This window comes from Zosterops lateralis, assembly GCF_965231275.1.
Source record: "Zosterops lateralis genome assembly, chromosome: W".
NCBI classification, from domain to species: Eukaryota; Metazoa; Chordata; class Aves; order Passeriformes; family Zosteropidae; genus Zosterops; species Zosterops lateralis.
In genome coordinates, this window is record NC_139801.1 from 26,862,683 (window position 1) to 26,885,805 (window position 23,123).

Sequence of the window (23,123 nt, forward strand, 5' to 3'; positions counted from 1 at the left end):
TGGAAATTCTCAGATGTCATTGGATTTTGTTTTAAATCTGTTTTTCATGTTTTTTAGTATCCAGAAGGTTATTTGGAAGCCATGGCCAGTAAAGAGAAAAAGGATAAGGTTAAGAAGCAAAGTGGGAAACAGGAGCCAATCAGCTAGAGTAATGGAAACCAGAAAAGGACAATTGATGATGGTATTTCATTTTACCTCTTAGAGTTAGAGCTCTGTCAAGCTATACATAAGTGAATAGTATGAAAACTACAAGAAAGTTGGAAGTAATGTGGAATCCAAATGTAGTGTATTAAGTGCTGAGTATAAAAGTGGGAAGCTGGGGATCTTACGGTGCTCTTCCATACTTGTAAGGTTTCTTTTCCTTAAACCTCACAGAAATATGAACAATCTTCTATGTAATTATGATCTATAGCTCAAAATAAATCTGAGCAATTTGAAATGGAGCTTTATCACATGGATGTGATTCATGTTTTATCTTTCTAGAAATAATTTTGTCTTCCCTTTTTAGTAGTTCAAACTACCACTGTTACTGTATTTTCAACAGGTATAGAAGAGACTAAAAATACATCCAAAGCCATGAGAATGGGAGATGGAGGGAAATGAGAAGCTTTCCAAATGACCCAGTAACAGCAGTGGATGATTAAAGAAGACTCTATGAACCAGAAATTGTGGGATGAAGTACTTGCTTCAGTTAAGGAAGGACCAGTATGCTTGCAACATGCTTAAATTACTCATTTTTAACCTTTTTTAATATAGAATTAGGAAAAATGAGTCTTTCTTAAGATCTAGTTCACTTGCTTAAAATTGCTGAATACATACTATCTGTTTAGCAACAGTTGATGGGGCATGCAATTTCACTTCAGGATACAGAAGAAATACAGTTATATTGAGACTTAGATAACAAATGAAAATATTTTAACTCAAGTTTTGCAGATTATTTCACTCACTATAGAAAGAACCTTAAGTAAAAAAGGGGAAATACTTCCCAGCTGTCAAGAAAATAGCAAGCATAGTTCAAGTTTGAAGACACCTATAGATCTTTTTTAATTAGTCCTTGATGGAATATCCTACAAAATATTATCTGTGAGTATTAATTAGCTTTATTGATGTTCCAATTCATAGTTATTTTAGCTGTTTTGCAGAAGAAAAATAAATCAATGTATCAGAATGGTAAAGGTCACTATCAAGTCAGTGAAAGAATAAAATATTAGATGAAGAATGGATGCCTAAAAATGAATGTAATAAATCACTTAGTTTTCATATTTCCAGGGGCTATTTACTTTGCTTCTTTGACAGGAGAAAACATCTGTTAACTCCTTGTTCTTCCACTTACAGTACTAGTATTGCTATAATACTACTGTACTTGTATAGGACCTGATGCTGTAAAGTGATAAGTTGTTTATCAGTGAGTTGTCTGGTGAGCTTGCAAATAATTACACTTTCAACTTAGTTATGTGACAAAATACAGTAGATATGTGTTTCTAAAGCAACAGAAAACACTATCTTATGAGAAATCCAGTTACTAGAAAGCTATTTTCCTATAGATTCCTGCCTATAATTTTGACTGCCTTTGGTGAAAGCCATATAGAAATTCCAATGGGAATCACACAACTACCATTAGATAGCTGCAATGAAAAAAAAAAAAATCTACTTCTGGGCCCCTCAATTTAGGAAGGAGATTGAGATGCTTGAACACAAGCAGAGGAGGGCAACAAGGCTGGTGAAGGGCCTGGAACACGAGCCCTATGAAGAATGGTTGAGAGAGCTGGAATTGTTTAGCCTGGAAAAAGGGAGGCTCAGGGGAGCCCTTATCACTCTCTACAACTTCCTGAAAGGTGGTTGTAGCCAGGTGGGGGTTGCTCTCTTCTCCCTGGCAACCACTGACAGAACAAGAGGACACAGTCTTAAGCTGCACCAGGGGAAGTTTAGTTCAGACATCAGGAAAAAATTCTTCACTGAAAGAATGATTGGGCACTGGAATTGTTTGCCCAAGGAGGTGGTGGAGTCACCAACCCTGGATGTGTTTAAAAAAGACTGGACATGGCACTCAGTGCCATGGTTTAGTTGATGAGGAGGTGTTAGGTTGGACTTGACCTCAAAGGTCTTTTCCAACCTAGTTAACTCTGTGATTCTGTGTGATCTTCATGCTTAAAACAACCATTCAACTCTAATTATACATTTTCACTTGAGATTAATCTAATACTATTAAAATTATTGAAAATAACTATATTTTGAGTAACTAGATCTGCTTTTTATACCTGTATACTGGAGTAAGTGTGCTTGTATGAGTAAAATCTATGGCAAAAAATTTATCCCACATACTTCAGAGTTGCTCTGAGAAGACTGAAAACCAGGAAGGTTCTTTTACCTATTGCAGATTATTTCAGAGTGAGGACTCAAGAAACCAATTAAATACCTCCAGCAGGTGCAGAGGTGAATTAGTTAGTGAAAAAGGTATACAGTATTTTGCTTTCCCTTTGCAAAGCAGCAGCAATCACTTTCCCATCGTTGATGTGTAAAATTATACAGATGATCACTAAATACACTTATTAGATTCCAAATTCTCTGAATTATGCCAAGAATCAGGCTTTATGGGGTCTCTGTTTTTGTTTTTACTGATAATAATGTACAACCAAATAACCTTCAAAATTTTAGTTCTCTGACTTCTGGAAAACTGATATCAAGATAACCCCCAGTATCAATACAGGCTGAGGGATGAACAGATCAAGAGAAGCCCTGCTGAGAAGGACTCGGGGGTGCTGGTGGAGGAGAGGCTGGATATGAGCTGTCAGTGTGTGCTGGCAGCCCAGAAAACCAATTGTATCCTGGGCTGCATCAATAGTAGCATGTCCAGAAGGTAGAGGGAGGTGATTCTACCCCTCTGCTCTGGTAAGACCCCACCTGGAGTACTGCATCCAGCTCAGGTGTCCCCAGCACAGGAAGGACATCAACCTCCTGGAGCAAGTCCAGAGGAGGCCACCAAGAAGATTAGATGGATGGAACACCTCTTCTATGAGGAAATGCTGAGAGAATTTGGTTTGTTCAGCCTGGAGAGAGAGAAGGATTTGGTGTGATCTAATTGCGACCTTGCAGTATCTGAAGGAAGCCTACCAAAAAAAAAAAAAAAAAGGAGATAAACTATTTACAAGAGCATGTAGTGACATAGTGACAGGACAAGAGGAAATGGCTTGAAACTGAAAGAGGGCAGATTTAGATTCGATGTTAGGAAGAAATTCTTTACTGTGAGGCTGGTGAGGCACTGGAACAGGTTACCCAGAGAAGCTGTGGCTGCCCCATCCCTGGAAGTGTTCACGGCCAGGTTGGATGGGGCTCTAAGCAACCCGATCTAGTGGGTGGCATCTCTGCCCATAGTAGGGGGGTTAGAACAAGATGATCTTTAAGGTGCCTTCCAACCCAGGCCATTCTACGATTCTATGAAAAGCAGGGAAATTATTTGTTCATGGACTTCCTTTCTAAATACTTTGTTAGCCACGCTACTTCTCATGGATGTGAAGGATATAAGATGACCCTTCCAAAAGTTTTTTACTGTAATAAACATAATTTAATAAATGTATACTTTGCACTGAGCACAATAGAGGTTCACTTTTGAGGAAATAAGAATGAACAAAAAGCTGTAAACAACAACAATATAGGGAATGAGCAAAAAACAGGTAGATGGAATAGCAGAGGGTGTGGGAACGTCTTTATGTAAATGTCCATGAATACAGGAGCAATTGTGGTAGGCTTTGGAAGGAAATTTGTAACTTGGACTGAGACGTGATGATTGCAGAGATTGCTTACACTGAAACTTTCTTAGTGCAATGTTCAAATGTCCTATAACACTGAATATTGGATTTAACAACTCCTAGCAGCTTTGTAGCATTATTAGACAATGCTAAATGTGAGTTTGGGAGGAGTAATAAGGATATGAAACAAGTATCTCATGAATCAATCTCTGCATTTACCAAATGCTACAAAGGCCAAATTTTTTACTCAGTTTAGGTCTGTGAATTTGGTTGTGAATTTATAATTTAAATATAGGTGATAATTGTAGTAGTTGGGCAAATTATTTTTTCAAAAAGCTTTAATAATTTTAACTAAAATGCCCTTTTTTGTTTGCATATTTCTGAATGTGCCTCTAATAGTTCTACTTTTCTCTTCTTTTGTCCTATACTAGAATTTCCTGAAGAAATTGGAACAATCTTTTATGTGTGTCTGCTGTCAGGAGTTGGTTTACCAGCCAGTGACAACAGAGTGCCTCCACAATGTCTGTAAAGTAAGAATAATCCCTGTATTGCTCTGGACTGTGTTCTTGGCCCTGAGACATTGATAACCAAAACCAACATATATCTTAGGAAGACAATAATTATTGCCTAGCAGTCAAAACAGGAAATGTAGCATGCTTGCTTCCAGTTGTGTAGCTGCTATATAATCAATCTTCATTTTATGTAAAAAAAAAAAGTGGAAACGTATTTAGTATAATTTCTTATAGACATCATGTATCAAGTTTATCACTCCATTGTAATTAGTGGAGCTATGCTTATGATTGGTTTGTTCCAGAGCTAGATGTTGGTACAATAAAATTAATTTTATCTAGCTAAGAAGTTAGAATAGTGCAAGACTACCTCTATGTAACAAGCAGCTCTTTGAAGGAGCAAAGTATTATGAGGAAGTTTATATACTGAGTGGCAGAAAAAACCATGAAGAATGTTTAATGGCAACAACCTCAAAGCACGGAATCTGAAGCTATCAATGACTAATTTTAAAGTAACATACTATTACTGTTTTAAGGTATAGACTGACAGACAGTAGTGTTGTTTGGGCAAAGATTGGCTCACAAAAAAAATTCATATTTAACTTATATGCTTGGACTGTCTGCAGTTTGGAAAGACAAGCAGAAAAAGAAGGCAACCTTCATAATCATATTTTAGATACTGTAGTCTGAAACCTATTTTATTCTACTCATGAGGCTTAAACACTGAGTCTTGTCAGAGATGAAGTAGCTATGGATCGTTAGATAAAATGCTATACACCTATATGTTCAGCTACATCTTGAAATGAAACCATGGAATACATACAGCACTCTAACAGAAATGCTAGAAAGAAACTGTGGATAGATTCACAGAAACACTAGGGAAAATGGAATATCTCAGAAGTAACACTTTAAATTCCTGATAGACTCAAGGCTTTGCATCCTAATCAAAAGAAGACTTATTTGGTTAAGTCCTTTGTGATGAGTTGACCCCAGTCAGTAAATAAACACCCACCAGCTGCTCACTCAATCCTCTCCACAGTGAGAAAAACTCATGGGTTGAGATAAAGACAGTTTAATAAGTGAAGAGAAAAAAAAGAAAAGGAAAAAAAAGTGATGCAAAGGCATTTGCTTACCACCTCTCACAAGTAGACCAATGCCCAGCCAGTCTCCAAGCAATGATTACTTTGGAAAGACCACCCTCCAGCACAACAGTGTGGAATATCCATTTCGTCAGTTGGTGTCAGTTGTCCCAGTTGTGTCCCTTCCCAACCTCTTGCTCATCCCCAGCCTACTTATTGGGGAGATAGAATAAGAAAGTGAGAAGGTTTTGATGCTGCGCAATCACTGTTCAGCAATAACTAAAACATTGGTGTATTATCAACACTGATTTAGTCACAAATCTAAAACACAGACCCATATAGGCTGCTATGAAGAAAATTACCTTCATTCCAGCCAAACCAAATACATTATTTCAGTTGTAAAAGCACAAATATGGCAAGAGAACTCAGTAAATAACTTGCTCTTTCTGGAAACGTGGGAAACTGCATCTTTGGTTCCTAGTAACTACTTAATTTTTGCTAGCTAAATTTTTGATGTAAAGCAAAAGCTGTAACACTTTTACTTCTTTGTATTATGCCCCAGAGCTGTTTACAGCGCTCTTTCTGAGCTGAAGTTTTTATCTGTCCTGCCAGCCGCTATGACCTTGGAAAGAGCTATGCCATGGTTCCTAACAAGATATTGCAGACACTACTTGACCAATTCTTCTCTGGTTACAGTAAAGGACAATGATGTGTTTAAATATGTTCATACTTCTCCCATTGATTTTATAGACAGTAAAGGAGACTAAACATCTAAAAGTCAACAGTGAATCAGCCAACTTGATGGAAGTTAATCTATTGTTACATTTTGAATCAGCTAATAGTCTTCCACCCCATTGCCATCTTTCTTCATGTAGTGAGAACTCTAAATCTCTGCTGTCTTTAACATCAAAGATAGCTTTGGTGACCTGAGCAATAATTTTTAAAGGGAGGGAAACAAACAAAAAACCAGAAGCTTTAAGTCTAAGTGATGAGTCCTAGCTGGTGTTTAAATTATGATTTGTTTTTTGCAACTACCTCAGGTAGAGGAAAACAAATTACTGGGAAGAAAAATACTTCATAAAGTTTCAGCTACCACTCCTATCTTAATTTTACTTCTGTCCAGTCTACATGGGTTGAGTCAACAAAAAAGCCAAAAAACCCAAATACCCAAAACAAACCAACAAAAATCAAACAGCACTTAAGTAAGTTGGATTAAAGAACAGCAAAATTCGTGGCGTGCATAGTCCTTTTTTTGTCTTTCTTCCATTACAGTATATTTTTTTCAAGAACAGGTTGACTTTTAGTCTATTTCTGTGAGCTTCACTGTGCTTTTTCTTGTATTTTATGCAAGCTGACTACTAAGGACCAATGAAGAATATGAATGCATTGTTGCTGCAGCAATGTAAAGTGATCTGTGTTGTCTTGCACTTAACAGATATTAAAGGCAGTAGTTGTCTACAAAAATTCATATTTTAAAAGCCATTTTTGTATTAGTTTAAAATGTATGCTTTTAGTAGGTCTTGTATCAGTGGCAATAAATCTATACAGCACTGAAGACAGTGCTAGCTTGAAAGGGTTTAAATTGCTTAATATGGTGACCTGAAATTTTATATACAATATATTCCCCTAAAATATAAATTATTAAATATTTTATGATTCAGAAATATTGCTAGTTTTGTGGGCTTTGTATTATTCAAGCGTGTCAATTTATTACATTTAAAATTAAGATACCTGTCGTAGTCGAGATGGCCACTGCTCTCGGAGTGCTTCAATAAAAACCTCAGAGGGCTTCAAGTATCAGCACCGTGTTATTTAGGAGTCTTTCATACCTTTTCTATGTAGCAATCCTATGGGCAGCTCCCCACAGCTCTGGCTCTTTCCTTCTCTATTCCTTCTGCAGTCCCAGCTCATTGCTCCCTGTCCCTAGCACAGCCACTTAACCCTGTCTATCACTTGTATAGTGGTTTACCTTATCTGTCCCTCGCACAACCTCCTGTCCTTTTGTCCTCACAACACAACCAGCAGACACCAACTGACTCTACCACCTAACTCACTCTTTTTATCACACACAGCTGTGAGGGCAAGGCTATTCCCACGCTTTGTAATTAACACAGCTGCAATATATCAGAGGCAGGATTGCCTTTAGCACTGTTTCTATGTCTTACCACAGATACCTTTTTTCAGACTACAGAATATTTCCTTTTGACAAGCTTCTTATTCTTCAAACTCAATTCTTCGTATACCTTAATTCATTTATCAAGAAAACAGAAGAATGTTTCCCCAAATGAACTTATAAGCCACTATGTCCCCCACCTCGCACCACACCTTAAGAAAAAAAATCTAACCTCATTCAGGGTCTTACATATTTCTCCTGTAGCAGTGCTTGTGCTACAGTTGCATCTATTGAGGCATCTGCTTGAGACAAGCACAAGTAGCCCTAGCTCTATATATCAGAGCAAGAGTTGTGGGACCTGCTGCAGAAGAGAGTCTTTCCTTCCTCTTAGCAATTTATATTGTGGGATCCTAGCATAGTGATCAGTAAAAGGGGTATCTAAGTAGTCATGGAGTGGAATCAATGGTGTAGTCTACAAAGAGGATATGCTATGATGTTGGAGGGAAATAACAACTAGATAGTATTTTTTGTCAATTCTCATTTCAGACCTTTGAAATACTGTTTATTATTTACTATTAAATATTTTTGAGGCTGCATTCTATCAGCAAGGTATTATCTTTGATTTTAATAGTTTTATGTGGGAACTCTAGATGCTGAGAATTTTGGACTCTGTTCTGACAGGCATAGAACATCAGGGAAGGACTGCATTTGACCTGAGGCCTTAAAACAGGCTTCCAAAAATGGGATCATGGGGATGTAGTTTGGATAGCATTGTGTGATCTCACAGGGTGAAAAACTTAGATTTGGGATTTTAGTGTATGGTGATATATGGGAACCAAGATGGAGAATTTTGGGTGTGGATTAGTTGTCTTTTTTGCACCACCTTCTTCCTTGTTCTTCACAAATCTGGGTGGTTTTCTGTAATTGAGTGAAAGATGTCCGCATTGCAGATTTCGGGTGATCAGAATTAGAAGCATAAGTAATATAGATGTCAACTGTTTATTGGATAATTGAGACTTAAATAGCCTTGTACAGATACCATTTTAACTCACTTTCTCGACTTGTTAGAGAGAGCTCACATCTCGTGAGTTTGTAATAGATAAGGGCAATTAACTTCAGAGTGAGACTTCAAAACAACATCTCCTGAGTTTTATTCACCCTGACCTTGGAGCAGGAAAGAGCCAGGAATTCCCACAGTTTTATGTAAAGTGATAATCCCCTTCTGAGTGCTGGTCTACACATACATTCATACTGGAGAAGTGTGGGCACATTTATGATTAAATTCTCTGATTCAAAACCTTGCCTTCACCTTCCCCTCTATAACGAATCAGAAAAATGTAATTGTTCTTTTTTTCTTTATTTTTTCCAGTTAGTTTTAGATAAGGAATTTCAGTTACACTGTACTAATGCATAATCCTTTAATGTTGGTAGAATCTTGGATCCCATAACATTGAAGACATGCATTGTTGAACAACTCAGAAAGAAGTTAAAGCTTCAGCTTTTGATCTTTTTCTGTAATTACAAGGAAATGAGGTTGCAGGCAATATGCAGCTAACTACTGTGTTAATATTAAGCATATATTTTGAGAACTGTAGACTGTTTTCTAAGTTCTTAGATTTCCCAAATTATAACCCAATGCTTTTTATGATGAGAACTATACCTTTCTAACCAGTACATGCATCTGTGTAATATGCACCTAACAAAAGTCTATGGTATTTTATACCTTTTGATGACCTTTGAATTAGTAAAAAGCTGTCAAACTGCATTGGCAAGTGTGCTGGTTTTGCATTGATTAACATTTAGTGAGCAGGGAAGAAGCCACCCACGGAAGTGATTTTTCTAAGAGAAGCTGCTAACAACTTCCTTTGTGCCTGATAAAACCAATCAGTGGCTAGTTAGAATATTGACAACCTGTTAAACCAATTAAAGAGCTGAATACTCCTCCGTGAGACTCACATTTTAAGATGAACAAACCCCAGGAAAAGTTCTCTTACTTCCGGATCTTGAACAGGTAACAGGGTGCTGGCGGGGCCAGCCCTGCTCCGCTGCATGGCCCAAGGGCCTGGTGGAGCTGGGCCAGGCTGGGCACTGCCTCTGCAGCAGCGCTGGTCAGGCCAAGCCCCCCCCCCTCCACCTCCAGCACAACCAGATTGGCCCGCGGCTTGGCTGAAATTCTGCTGCTGCTGAGTTTCACCAGAAACTGCCGGGCAGGGAGAGGGGAAGCCATCAGCCTGCAGCTAGAATTGAACAAAAGCAAGGGCCAGAGACTACCTATGTGGCCAGAGTGGCTGCTGCTATTTTTAGCCAGGCCCCTAAGATCCTGGTACAGCCCCAGCACAGCCTGAAATCTATCATTATGACTGCTTCAGCCACTACCAACCATCATGACCTGAAGCCAGGGATACCACTAATAATTATAGAGGGTTGGACTGAAACACACGCAGATCCGACCAGTGTGGGTAATCCTACGGTGTTCATTTATTATGTGCAGCACAGCGACTTATATAGAACTTTACATAGTTTATATATGTAATATATGTAATAACTTTTTCATTGGCACACAGCAGAGGAAAGAATGCAAACACACATTATTTAGTTTACTTTTAAGGTGGCTAACACACGCCTACTAACAACTCTATTTCGTGACCTTCAACACCCTATTATGTTTCCCAAACACCTTAATACAGCTCACTAGGAAATTTTCCCTGCGTCACAGGCTTCAAGGCCTTAATAGGCCTCAAGTCAGGCCCCAGTTAGGGTAGGTAGGCCTCAGTTAGGGTAGTTCAAGGAGGTCTAAATATAAATCATGACCTCCTTTCCTGAGGAAGTCTGTAACAATAACCTCCGCAGGCCTCAGGCGAAGTATTAACTCTTTCATTGCACAGATGAAACTTACAGAGCATTGACCTACTCTGAGTGAGAGAAAAGAACAGTGAAGACACAGAGAAACAACATGAAGACACCAAGGTCAGTGAAGGAGTTAAGTCCCAGATGGGAGGAGAATGAAGAGATGCCTTAGTCTTAAACTGAAATTCTTTAGCAAAGCCATGGTGATGGACTGCGATATATTAGAATATCCCTTCAATTCATGTAAGACAGTATGGGGAGATGAAGTTGTTCAAATTGCAGACATGAGCAAAGGCATCCATGCTGAAGTAAGTAAATATGGAAGTAGTTGTGATCTCATGAGAAGCTTGAACAGAGAGAGAGAGAGAGAGATGAAACAAAGATGAAGACTCTCTGCCCCCAAGGAAAAGAAGAAGAAAACTTCTGTTCCCAGAGATGAAGATAATTTCAGAGATAGATGAAGAGAACTTTTGCTTTTGAACAGTTCATCCTTAAAATAGCACCCCATGAGTTGGACATGGCCCATGAACACAGCTGTGGGAAGGCTGCGTGAGATAGGAGGGACTTCACAAATACAGATTCCTGGGCAGCTGTTATTCATGAAAATTAAAGCCACAAAAGAACTGTTTTCTTGTGGAAAAGTCTCCATGACATGGTAAAAGAGACTCCTTTCCCTAAGAGAATGAAAGACTATTTTAGAGGTGGTCAACTGACCTAAGTCCCAAGTTTTGTCTCTGTACATTGTCAGTGAGAAAGAAAAGAAGGTTGTGGGGGGAGGAGAAGTGTTCTGAAGGTTTTATTCTGATTCTTATTATTTTTTTTCTTTTTCTTGTGGTTTTGTTAATAAAGCTTTCTTTATACCCTTTAAAGTTTGAGCCTGCTTTGCTCTTCTCTTAATCCCATCTCACAGCAGGAAAAGAGTAAATAATTTTAGTGGGCACTCAACTCACCACATTATTTGGTGTGTTGTCCAGGAAATGAAAAATTTGCAAACCAAAACCACTACAGTGAGTTATGATACTATAAATGCACCATTTTATTAGAGAAGTCTTGTCAAAACTGTTTTGGAAAAGGCAGTTTTTAGTTTAGATTCCCGAGTCTTAAACTGAGCTTGGTAGCATTCCTCAAAACACACTAAAATCTAGAAAATATTAATCTGAACTATTCACCCTATCAGTTAAACACTTAGCAAGAAACCATTCCAAATATTAACTTTTCTTTTTCTTTGTCAGCAGAGTTCATGAGTTCATGACATGATTACTAGAAGACCTAGCTTTCCCCCAGTCTATATTTATTTGTCACAAAGTTTAAGGCCAACCCTAGGAAGTTCCTACATTTATTTTTTATGGTTTTGGCTTAACTACTTTTTCAGACCATTTTAATGACTTAAGCTCATTTTTTTTGTAATTAACAGATTGACAAGATGTCTTGGTTTGGGAAGACAGGTATCTGCCAGGGAAAGCTGGAGTTTCCCGTGGAATGGAGAATGTAAACACACACACCCTACCCTTTGAAAATATTATAATTTTTAAATTAAAGGCTTTTCAGGCAAAGATTTGGGAATAGGAATAACAGTTCTTTACTAGAAATATTAAGAATACAAATGTAGTAGTACAAGAAACAAGTAAACAAAACAAACAAAAATCCTAGAAATTCTGACAGTCAGAGATACAACTTGACACCCTGTTGGTCAGGGTGTTGGAAGCAGTCCAAAGTAAGCACTCCTGGAGTGGCAGATGTAGTTCTCTTGGAGTAGAGATGATTTTGTAGAAAAAAGGGTCCAGTAATGGCAAGATGGGTCCGGTCTGCCTTTGGGAATCCAGTGGAAAACCAGCATCTGGTGTCCCTATGTCTCAGTTTTTATCTAGGTAGGAACAGTTTGGCTCCCCCCACTGGGTGGAGCATCTCACAATGGGATGATGGAATGTGTCATGTCATTAGTGAGCCTTAATGGCCCATTACCAGAAGATATCCCCCGGAGGGTGGAAAGAGATAAGGAACACTGTTCCACCTGGTTTTAACAGCTGGCCCATTATCAGAAGGTACCCCCTCCTCCCTGGAGTTACAAGAGATAAAGAAAACACCTCCCCAACCGGTTTCCACAGATGGAATAGAATAAACATTTTTTAGTTACATAACCCAAGACACAAGATTTTGCATCGTTAGTGGCAACTGAAAATGTCCACTGCTTTCACCTATATTAAAAGTCCATTTTTTTGTACTATTTCACAATTTTGTAAACCTTTAGTGCTATACCAATATCTATTGAATATCTTTTTCAATATTATTGAAGTCTAAAATTTTCTAATGATGAATCTCTGTCTGTATATAACAATGGCTCATCTGTTTCCTCCTACTTTCATATGGTCGTGCAAATTCTGTAAAAATAAATTCCCTTTGGAAGTCACAAAGTAGGTAATGAAGAATTGCAACTCCAAAACCTTTACCATGAAGGACACAAGAGTAGTTAAAATGTCTGTATTAATACAAGCTTCATTCTTGTCCCTGCAAAGAAAACCCCCAGTCATTCATGTGCCTGTATACCATAAAGTTCTAGTGGGTGTGTAAAATTGTACAGTCTTTACTCTAAATATTACTACAGTACATACTTCCTGATTTGCAGGACTACTACTTTATGTAGTAACAAAATAACTCACCTGCAAAGGAACTCACTTGATTGAACTCAAGTATCTGCATAGACATGCCAGAAAACTTTGTGTTCCTTTCAAATACACGTCATTGGTGTCTTTATCTTAAAGTTAACACATGTAATGTTTATCCTAACAATGTTGTCTGAGTTCCTCTTCTTCACCACCTTCTTCCTTCTTCTTCACGGATTTGGGTGGCTTCCTCTAATTGAGTAAAAGATATCTGCATTGCAAACCTCAAATAGTCATTATTAAGTAAAAAACAAATAATAGAAGTGTCACTTTGGCATTGGGTAATTATCTCTTAAATAGCCTTAGTAAAAGTTAAAAGCCCTCAATTTTGCTTCATTTCTCTAACTGGAAAGTTAGAGCTTACGCTGTAAATACTGTAAATAAATAAAATATAACAAGCAACCAAAACCAAACTTGACTCTACATTTCCCATGTCTTTCATCCTAACCCCAGCCAAAATAAAACAAGCAAAACTGTAACACTTAGGGACATGGTTTAGTGGTGGACCTGGCAGTGTTAGGTTAATGGTTGGACTTGATCTTAGAGATGTTTTCCAGCCTTAATGTTCCTTTTATTCTATGATTCTATGCATGTCATCAAGCCCCATAGACTTGTGCCCATTCAGTTGCATCAAGTGGTCTTGAACCTGCTCTTCACTTACAGTGGGAGAAACTTCACTCCTCCAACCCCCACCTAGAGGTTCAGGGACTTGAGGGAAGTGGGAAGCTTAACTGCCAGTGAAGACTGAGGCAAATAACTTGCTGAGTACCTCAGTCTTCTCCATAGTTGTTGTTACCAGTTCTACCTTCTTGTATATCGGGGGAGAACTCTCCTTGGCCTTTCTTTTCTGACCTATGTACTTAAAGAATCCCTTCTTGTTATTCTTCACATCTCATGCAAAGTCCCATTCCATCTGTGCCTTATCTTTCCTGATCCCATCCCTACACATATGAACCCTACCCCTGTACTCTTCTCAGGACACCTGTCCCTGCTTCTATTGGCTGTGCATTTCCTTCTTACTCCTTAGTTTGAGGAGCAGGTCCTTGCTCAGCCATGCCAGTTTCTGGCCTGCCTTGCCTGATTTCTTACACATGGGGATGGAGAGCTCTTGTGCTCTAAGTGTCCTTAAAGACTTGCCAGCTCTGATCAGTTTCTCTGCCCCTAAGGGCAGTTTCCCAGGGGATCTCATCCTCTAATTCATTAAACAGCTGGAATTTCACCCTTCAAAATTTCAGAGTCCTGACTTTTCTCTTTGCTAGGCCCATGGTCCTTGAGATCATGAACTCAACCAGGGCACCGTTGCTACAGCCCAGGCTGCCTCCAGTCTTAACCTCTTTAATGAGCTCATCTGCATTGGTGAGCATCAGGTCCAGTAACACTTCTCCTCTGATTGGTTTGTCTAATACCTGGACCAGGCAGTTATCTATACACTCCAGGAGTCTCCTGGATTGCTTACAGCCAGCATTATTGCTTTCCCAGCAGACATTTGTGTGGTTGAAATCCCCCATCAGGCTGAGAGCTTGCAAGCGTGATGCTTCCTGGAGCTGAAGCAACAAGGCCTCATCATCAAGCTGCTCTTGATTAGGTGGCCTGTAGTAGTAGACCCCAACCACAAGGTGTCTGTTATTGGCCCTATTATGTGTGATGTCTGTATAAAATAATTCATGCTTGAGAATTAAGAAATATATAAATAAGAAATCACAAGTGGCTGCCAGGAAAGCTAATTTACATCTGTAAGGGGACGGGCCACAGAGATGGGCAATCAAGGGTGATCAGCTGGGTTACGCCTAGATGATTGATGCCAGATATGCATCTAAGACAAGATGCCCAAGCTCATCAGGACTGAGCATCTCAATCTCAGCTTCTTGAAAATCTCATCAATCCTGGAGAACAGAAGTCCCAAAAGAAGATGCATGAATATGTGATTTGAGCAGAAGTGGACAAAGAAACCCTGCCTGAGGGAAAATAAACTGTATATAAACTGCACCTTCAGTGGTGAGATTTGTGAACAAGGGGGGACTGGTGTGATAGAGGCCAGTCCGAAGTTCACCCGGCTCCAATCCTGGGATCGGAGTAGTCCTTTTATTGTGGCATTTCTGAGTTTGCTGTTACGCGAAATAAATTCTATTTTTTTTGATTATCAATCCGGCTGATTCGTTTATAACAGTCGTGTCCTTGATTTTTGCCCAGAGGCTCTCAACCTGTGGGAACTGACAGTGGTCAGAACATGGATTTTAGGCTCCAGGCAGTGCCTTGAAGCCTGTGGGAACTTAGTGTTCTCTCAGTCTGGCCTGGGAAATTATAAGGAGGAACCCAAAACAATCCTTGTAGGTATCCTCCTCCTGACACTTGATGTTTTTCCAACTTGTTTACTGGTAAAGATGTTTACAAGAAGGTGTTGCTCTAAATGACCAATCATATTGATTGTACTGAGACACTGTATAAAAGAGTCTGTCTTTCAATAAAGCTTTGCTATAATGCCCTCTGAAGAACCAGAGTTCACGTATCATTAATTAAGCCGTCCCAAATCATAATGATATCAACCTGTTCATGTCTGTTTCTGAGAGGCAGCTCTTCACAATCTATCCATTCTTTAACAGAGGGCAACCCCACCCCCTGCACCCCCCCTTACAGCCTATCTCTTCTGAAAAGCTTGTAGCTCTTGATTGCAGGGTTCCAGTTGTGTGATTCATCCCACCATGTTTCTGTGATAGCAATTAGGTCATAGTGTTTCAATTGCACCATGGTTTCCAACTCTTCCTGCTTGTTTCACATGCTGTCTGCATTGCTGTAGAGGCACTTCAGCTGAGCTATCAGCCTCTTCACCTTCTGGGAGGAGCCCTCCCTAATTACTTTAGGACAATTTACAGGGATTTCCCGACTGCTTCCTAAAACATTAATGTTTCCTGGTTTCTCTCTGACACTTGAAAGTACATCCCCTTTGCCTACCAAATCTAGTTTAAAGTCCTGCTAATGAGTCCATCTAGCTTGCTTCCCAGAACACTCTTACCCCACCTGGTCAGATGTGCCTCATCTGATGTCAACATGCCCAGTGTCTCAATGGTGTACTTGATATCATAGAAGCCAAACCCCAGAGCATGGTCCTCATTGACTAGCTAAAAGATGGGAACCAAGGAATAGGAGAAAATGGTTGTAATAGATGTAAAATATAAATTTGTGTATAAAATTGTTGTATTGAAAAGTATGGACTATTAAAAAAACTACCAGGGACATCCCCAAAGTTCCCGGACTTGTTCTGCAACTGTAGAGTACCTCATTTGCAACAGGACCTGGTGGAAGATGGCCCATACATCTAGGAGGAATGTCTACTTTACATACACTTAAGAGCCGGATATCAATCTCAAAAGACAAACTACACCTGCACCCTGAGAAAGAACTCAGGAAGATCCTCTGGACTCACAGGAAACCAAAATTCAGGACCACATGAATAATTCGGATTTTCATCTACACCCCAAAGAAGAACTCCAGGAAACTGTTGGGACTTACAGGAAATCCTTTCAAACCAAGCCCAGGAATACAAGAAATACATGAATATTCGGACTTTCTCAATAATCATAGCCTCCGGACAAAAAAACTGTAGAAAACTGTACCTCAGAAACCCAGCATTTGTGGGCACAGTCGGATAGCACCATTGTTGCTGTCAGCCTGTCCACCCAACATTCGATCAATGTTGTTTTTATTGTGGCTTTGCTTGGTAAATTGTTAAATAAATTCTTTTATTTTGAATTGGGTCTTAATCATTTATAACAATGGTTACCACATTTTGCAACACTTTCAAACAGAGATCAGCAATAAAACAGTGAATTGACCTTGACTGGACACCAGCAGCCTACCAAATCTGTTCTATCACTCCCCCCCCTCAGTTGGACGGGAGAGAAAATATGGAAGAATCCTGGGCCGAGCTAAGGGCAGGGAGTGATCATTCCCCAGTTACTGTCACAAACAAAATTTGACTTGGGGAAAAAATAGTTTAATTTATTACCAATCAAATCAGAGTAGGGCAATGAGAAAATAAATCCAAATCTTAAAATGCCTTCCCCCACCCCTCCCTTCTTCCCAGTCTCAATGTCACTCCCAACTATTTTGCCTCCTTCACCCAAGTGATGCAGGGGGATGGGGAATGGGAGTTGCAGTGTTGTGGATTGAGTGAAAGCTTTAGACAAGCCCTGCCTTAAGCTCAGTGTCTCAGTTTGAGATAAATTAGGAGGGAACATCCTGAAAGGGGCATCCCCTCCGAAGAAATATAGGTTTCAGCAGCCCCTCTCCCACAGGTTCAAAAGGAATTTCTTAGATGAAAGTGAAAAAAGCTGTTTATTTAACAAGCAGAGTGCACGCAGACACAGGAAAAGGAATCAATAATGTTACATATATTAAAACCTTCTCACTGCAGAGAAAAGCTGGTGGATTCAGAGTTCTTTCTGTAGGTGTGGCTCGGGTCCTCCTGAGGTCCAGAGCCAGGATGCAGCATTCCAGGGCCTTCCCACTGGGCCACAGTGTGGGGCTCCTGGTGATGGTCTGTTTTTTAGGACTGGGACAAAACTGAACAGTTCCAGAAGAAGAAGCCACAGTCCTGGGGGAAACTTCTTACCTCAGCTAATGAACAAGAAGCTAGCTAAAAGCAAAGAATGCAACTCTTCTTCCCTGCTACACATGCAGAACCGAGAGCTGGGAAAAACCGAGGGAGTACCTGTGTTTGAACACAAACCACCAAAAGAATTCCATCAGCTCCCCCCTCTCTCAGACCCAGTTTAAAGTTACAGGATCCATGTCTGGGCATAAAGCAGATGATAGGGGATACAGTATTACAAAGTCACTCCAAGACGCTCAGATTTTTGGCAGGAGCTCTACTTAGGTGACCTGAATCTAAATCACTCTGGCTTGCAAGTTTTTAAGAATGGCTGATTAGGTCTATTATAAAATGAGTTATTTATTTAATAGACAGAAGGTAACAGACAAAAGGCCTTAAACAGAGTTACTTACTACACAGGATAAACCAAAAAAGCTACTAGTAGATTACATAAAACAGTGCATGACATAAAGGTACCTATATTATAGCTAGCAAAGAAATCGTATAGATTAGCAGTCACTGTAACTTACTGCTGTGTAGGAGCAGATGGGATGGCAATGAGAGATCTCTGGAGTCCAGGGCAGCTTTTGAAACGTGGTTTATTGCATAGATCATGGGTACAAGAGCTTTGCTTAAGCTGCCAGCCACAGCTAAAAGCGTGCCCGAAGGAGAGAGTGCACATGAGAGAGAGGGAGGGGGAGAGGGAGAGGGAGGGGGAGAGAGAGAGAGGGAGAGGGAGGGGGAGAGAGAGAGGGAGAGGGAGGGGGAGAGAGCAAGAGAGCTAAGTTCCTGTTACAATACATTATATCTCTTTCTGTGCTGAATATTCTAATTTACACTAACCAACCAGTGCAAGACACAAATCCTAAAGAATCTACATACAGCCTATAAGAACTACTACATTACCATACTGTGTTACATTTTAAACTCTAAAAGCTACTCCTTAGACTCTTTTCTCTTGCTGCATTGACCTTTGGATCCCTCAGCTAGCAGAAGCGTATTGTTCAATCAAAAGGGATTCTCCTTCAGCTGGCTAAACCACTGTTTTCTGGTTGTACAGTAACTAACGGCTCTGTTGCCATAAGGCCTCTGTTAGCAGTAGTTAGGCTAAGGAGTTGGTTCCTGTTGCAGGCCCATGGGAACCAAACCTGAGAAATGAGGCCTGAGAATCTGCTGATGCAACGAACAATGTTTAAAGGACTTAGTAGAGCATGTAGTACGTACAGGTATACAAATTACTTGTGAAATATGATTACATGGTTACCAATAAAATGTTTTCTATGGTGGGAGTTAAGCTTAGAAAATTAACCTTTATTTTAGCTAAAGCAAGCGTGCAAAATTTATAGCCGTTAGAAAGGTTACCTGGAAGATGAATGTGAATGTTTAAAGTAAAGTATGTAGGAAACTGCATGTAGGCTGATGAAGTAAGACTTGTAACAAAGGTATAATAGATGAGCGTCTATTGTAACCAACTCGGGACACTGACTTGGGACGCTAGTCCTCAGGTCCCCAGGGCCCTGAATAAAGCACCGCATAAACTGACACTCTGTTGGTTTGTGTTTTCTCTCGGGATCGGGCAACAGTTTTCTGGCGACCGCGGCAGGACCTCCGGAGGTGGCTGGGGCGGTTCGCTAGCTGATCAACTCCACGCCGGCACCAGGTGATTTCGGGGGAGTCATCGACCTGCGCCCCGACCCCACGCCTGACGGACAACCGTGGGAAGGTAAGCCCGAAAGGTGCTTTATTCTTTAGGTTTGGGTGCCTGCCTAATAAGACGGGGCAAGATCCCCGCAGGGTTGGGCAAAAGACGTCTATGGTCTGGGGAGCCTAGGCGCCGACCGTCAGATGAGGTGAAAGCCTCGCAGGATCGGCACTTGCCCCTTGCAGCGATGAGAAGTGGCAAGATTGGTATTGGTATTGGTATTGGTATTGACACTGGTATTAATATTAGTATTGGTGTTTGAGTCTATCCATATTTAGTGTGTGTGTGTGTGAGCAACTTAAGGTGTGAAAGATGATGCCGTTTAAAACCTTTAAGGCTTTGGTACAATCTAATGATAAGGTCCCAGGGAATTCCCCCTTGGGATGTTTACTGGGAAGGTGGAAAAGGGAAGGATTCCACCAAGAGTTACATAAAGGTAAAATGATTGATTATTGTAATCATTGGTGGCCACTATATGAAACTGGTGGCCCAGAGTGGCCTTTGAATGGATCTGTTAACCCTGATGTTATAACCCCCTTGATGTGCTTCTTACAGAATAATGAGAAGTGGGATGAGATACCTTATCTTGATTTGTTTTATGCTCTCAAAAACAAACCAGAGTGGCAAAAGGAGTGTGGAATTATGATCTTGCAAAAGACAGAGAATGGAGATGGTTGCTTAGGATGTAAAAATAGAAGTAAATGTGATGAGTGCATAAGTAAGTTAACGAGTACGGAGGAAGACATTTCATTGCTTGTATCCCCTAGTGCTCCCCCTTTAGAATCCTCTGAAGAAGAGGATGGAGCAGAATGTGGAGGGGAGGAGAAAGTGGTTTCCTGGGACTCGGGGAAAAGTGATACTCAAGAGTCACCTGCGAGAAAGGTGAAAGAGAAGCCGAGAACTCCCTTAGCTGAAAGAACTAGAAAAGGGAGAAAGGGTCGGGAGGAGCCTCAATTGATGGCCCCATTGAGGGAAGCGATGGGGGCGCAAGGAGAGAAAGTAGTGATTAAAGTCCCATTTTCCCCAGGCGATTTGATGATCTGGAAGCAGTCAGCAGGGTCATATCGGGAGGACCCAGAAAGAGTGGCTTGCGTGGTTAAAATGGTGATAAAAACTCAGAATCCGGATTGGAATGATTTACAAGTTTTACTAGATACATTAATGGACTCCACTGAAAAGGAGATGGTATTACAGGTCATGACGGAGAGAGCTAGGGAAATGGTGCGGTTGCAGCTGGCTGAGGGAACTTTGAATGATCTGGTGCCAAGAGAGGATCCTGGGTGGGACCCGAACACAAACAGGGGTTGGAAAAGGCTTAGAGACTACCAAGAGTTGCTGATTGAAGGAGTTAGGACTGGAATACCTAAAACTTTAAATTGGTCTAAATAATATTCTGTAAGGCAAGATAAAAACGAATCTCCTCCTGCATTTTTAGAACGTCTAAAGGAGACAGCCAGGAGATATACTAATTTGGAAGTGGAAGGAGAATCAGGAAAATTACAATTGGCTTTGATTTTTATGGGGCAGTCGCAGGAAGACATTAGAAAGAAGTTACAGAAATTAGAAGGGGAGGACATGAGGAATTTAGAGAAGATGTTGGAAGTTGCTTGGAAAGTGTATAATAATAGGGAGAAGGAAACAGTGAAAAGGCATGAGGCTAGCATGTTAGCAGTGCTACAGCAGGCTGTAGGGGGGTGAAACTAGAAGGGGGCGGGGAAGAGGGAGAGGAGGTATTGGTCGCGGGAGAATTCTGCAAAGTCAGGGAAGAGGGGGAGCTGGGAATGTGTTTGGGGTCCAGGGAAGGTTGGATATTAATCAATGTGCCTTTTGTAAGCAGATGGGGCATTGGAAAAACGAATGTCCAGTGAGATTGGGAATGGGGAACGGAGCAACTACTATGGGAAATATGGGAACTTTCGCTTCAGGGACAGCAGATGTCGCTCAAGCATTTGTTTTAGGAAACTATCAGAATCAGAGCTGACTAGACCGGGATCTCAAGGTAACCCTAGAAATTGGAGGACAAGTGCCGCGGCCGAAGGTGAGGAAGCGAGACACATCAATATGATGAGTAGCTAATGCTCCGTTTATTGTTACGTCCGTGCAGACTTTTATACAGTTTTTTGCTTCTGTCCACGCGATCACGCATTTTCTTATTTGCTATAAACATTTTGCACGAGGCAAGCATGCATAAAGCTCTACTATTGATTGGTTGGCATTCACTTAGCAAAGTTTCCTGTTTGCGGGTTTTTTTCGATGCTGCTTAGATGCTACCTCCATATGTCTTTTCTCAACTCCTGCTTAACTTTGCATAACTGTTATCTAGCTAGCAGTTTCAAGGTTACTGTGTCCTTTATATCTTTCTGTAAGCATTATTAATTGGGTTTAGATGCTACCTCCATGTGTCTTTTCTCAGCTCCTGCTTAACTTAGCAGTTTCAAGGTTACTGTGCCTTTTATATCTTCCTGTAAGCATTGTTAACTGTTATAGCCCCAACAGACAAGAACATGAATTAAGAGTGGACACTGGAGCAACACATTCAGCATTAAACACAAAATTGGGACCATTAAGTGATACTAAAATTCAAGTTGTGGGGGCTATGGGAAAAATGGAAGAAAGGGCTTTTCTACAGCCCCTAGATATTAAATTTGGAGGGAAGGCATTTGATCATCAGTTTTTATATTTACCTAACTGTCCAGAGTCTCTTCTTGGAAGGGACCTATTGTCACAATTAAATGCAAAAATAATATTTGAAAAAGGAAGAGTTAAACTGGAAATACCAGATGAACAATTGTCCAAATTATTTGTAATTAAAGAAGTTGAACCTACCCCCGTCCCAGAGGAAATAGAACAGGCAGTAGTACCTTGGGTTTGGGAAACAGGAGTCCCGGGAAAATCCAAAGCAGCCCAGCCAGTGGTAATTGAATTAAAGGAGGGAGCACAACCTGTTAGGGTGAAACAGTACCCCATAAAGTTGGAAGCCCGGAGAGGGGTATCCCCTTTAATCACTCAGTTCACTACGCTAGGGATATTACAGGAATGTGAATCTGAATTCAATACCCCCATTTTTCCCATAAGGAAGCCAAATGGTAAGTATAGACTAGTGCAGGATTTAAGGGCAATAAATAACATTGTCAAAGACATTCACCCGGTGGTGGCCAATCTGTACACTTTGTTAACATCTGTGTCAAAGAAATTCCAATGGTTTACAGTTATCGATCTAAAAGATGCCTTCTTCTGCATCCCACTGGCATTAGAAAGTAGGAAATATTTTGCCTTTGAATGGGAAAACCCGGATACCGGACGAAAAAGGCAGCTCACTTGGACACGACTTCCCCAAGGATTTAAGAATTCTCCTACAATTTTTGGAAATCAATTAGCCAAAGAGCTGGAGGAATGGAAGACGACTCAGGTAAGAGAATCACCCTTCTCTTACGTTCTCCTCCAGTATGTGGCTACAGAACAACGGGAGGTTTGTTTAACCCTAACCACAGAACTGTTGAATATGTTGGGACAAGGAGGATATCGGGTTTCTAAGGAAAAGGCCCAAATAGTCCAAGAGAGTGTGATATACCTAGGCTGTGAAATCTCAAAGGGGGTAAGGAAATTGGGAATCAATAGAGTTGAAGCTATCTGTGCAATACGCACACCCCGAAACCACTAAGAATTAAGATCCTTTTTAGGAATGGTGGGTTGGTGTAGACTCTGGATACCAAACTTTGGGCTAATGGCTAAACCCCTTTATGAGGCTTTAAAGGAGTCTCAACTGCAGTGGAACAAACCACAGGAGAAGGCCTTCTTAGATCTGAAACGGGCCTTGAAAGAGGCACCTGCACTCGGCCTACCAGACTTAAATAAAGACTTTCAGCTATACGTCAATGA

General features: G+C 40.4%; 1 pseudogene across 1 annotated transcript in view; it reads left to right on the forward strand.

The window, feature by feature from the left end:
• LOC310922243 (E3 ubiquitin-protein ligase UHRF2-like) overlaps positions 1–6,043 on the forward strand; it is a 126,282-nt pseudogene extending 120,239 nt beyond the window's left edge. Inside the window, exons 8-11 of the transcript in view lie at positions 58–181; positions 545–705; positions 4,178–4,276; positions 5,897–6,043. The product of the transcript in view is annotated as an E3 ubiquitin-protein ligase UHRF2-like (transcript). The remainder of the gene's footprint in view (positions 1–57; positions 182–544; positions 706–4,177; positions 4,277–5,896) is intronic.
• Positions 6,044–23,123: the final 17,080 nt, after the last annotated feature.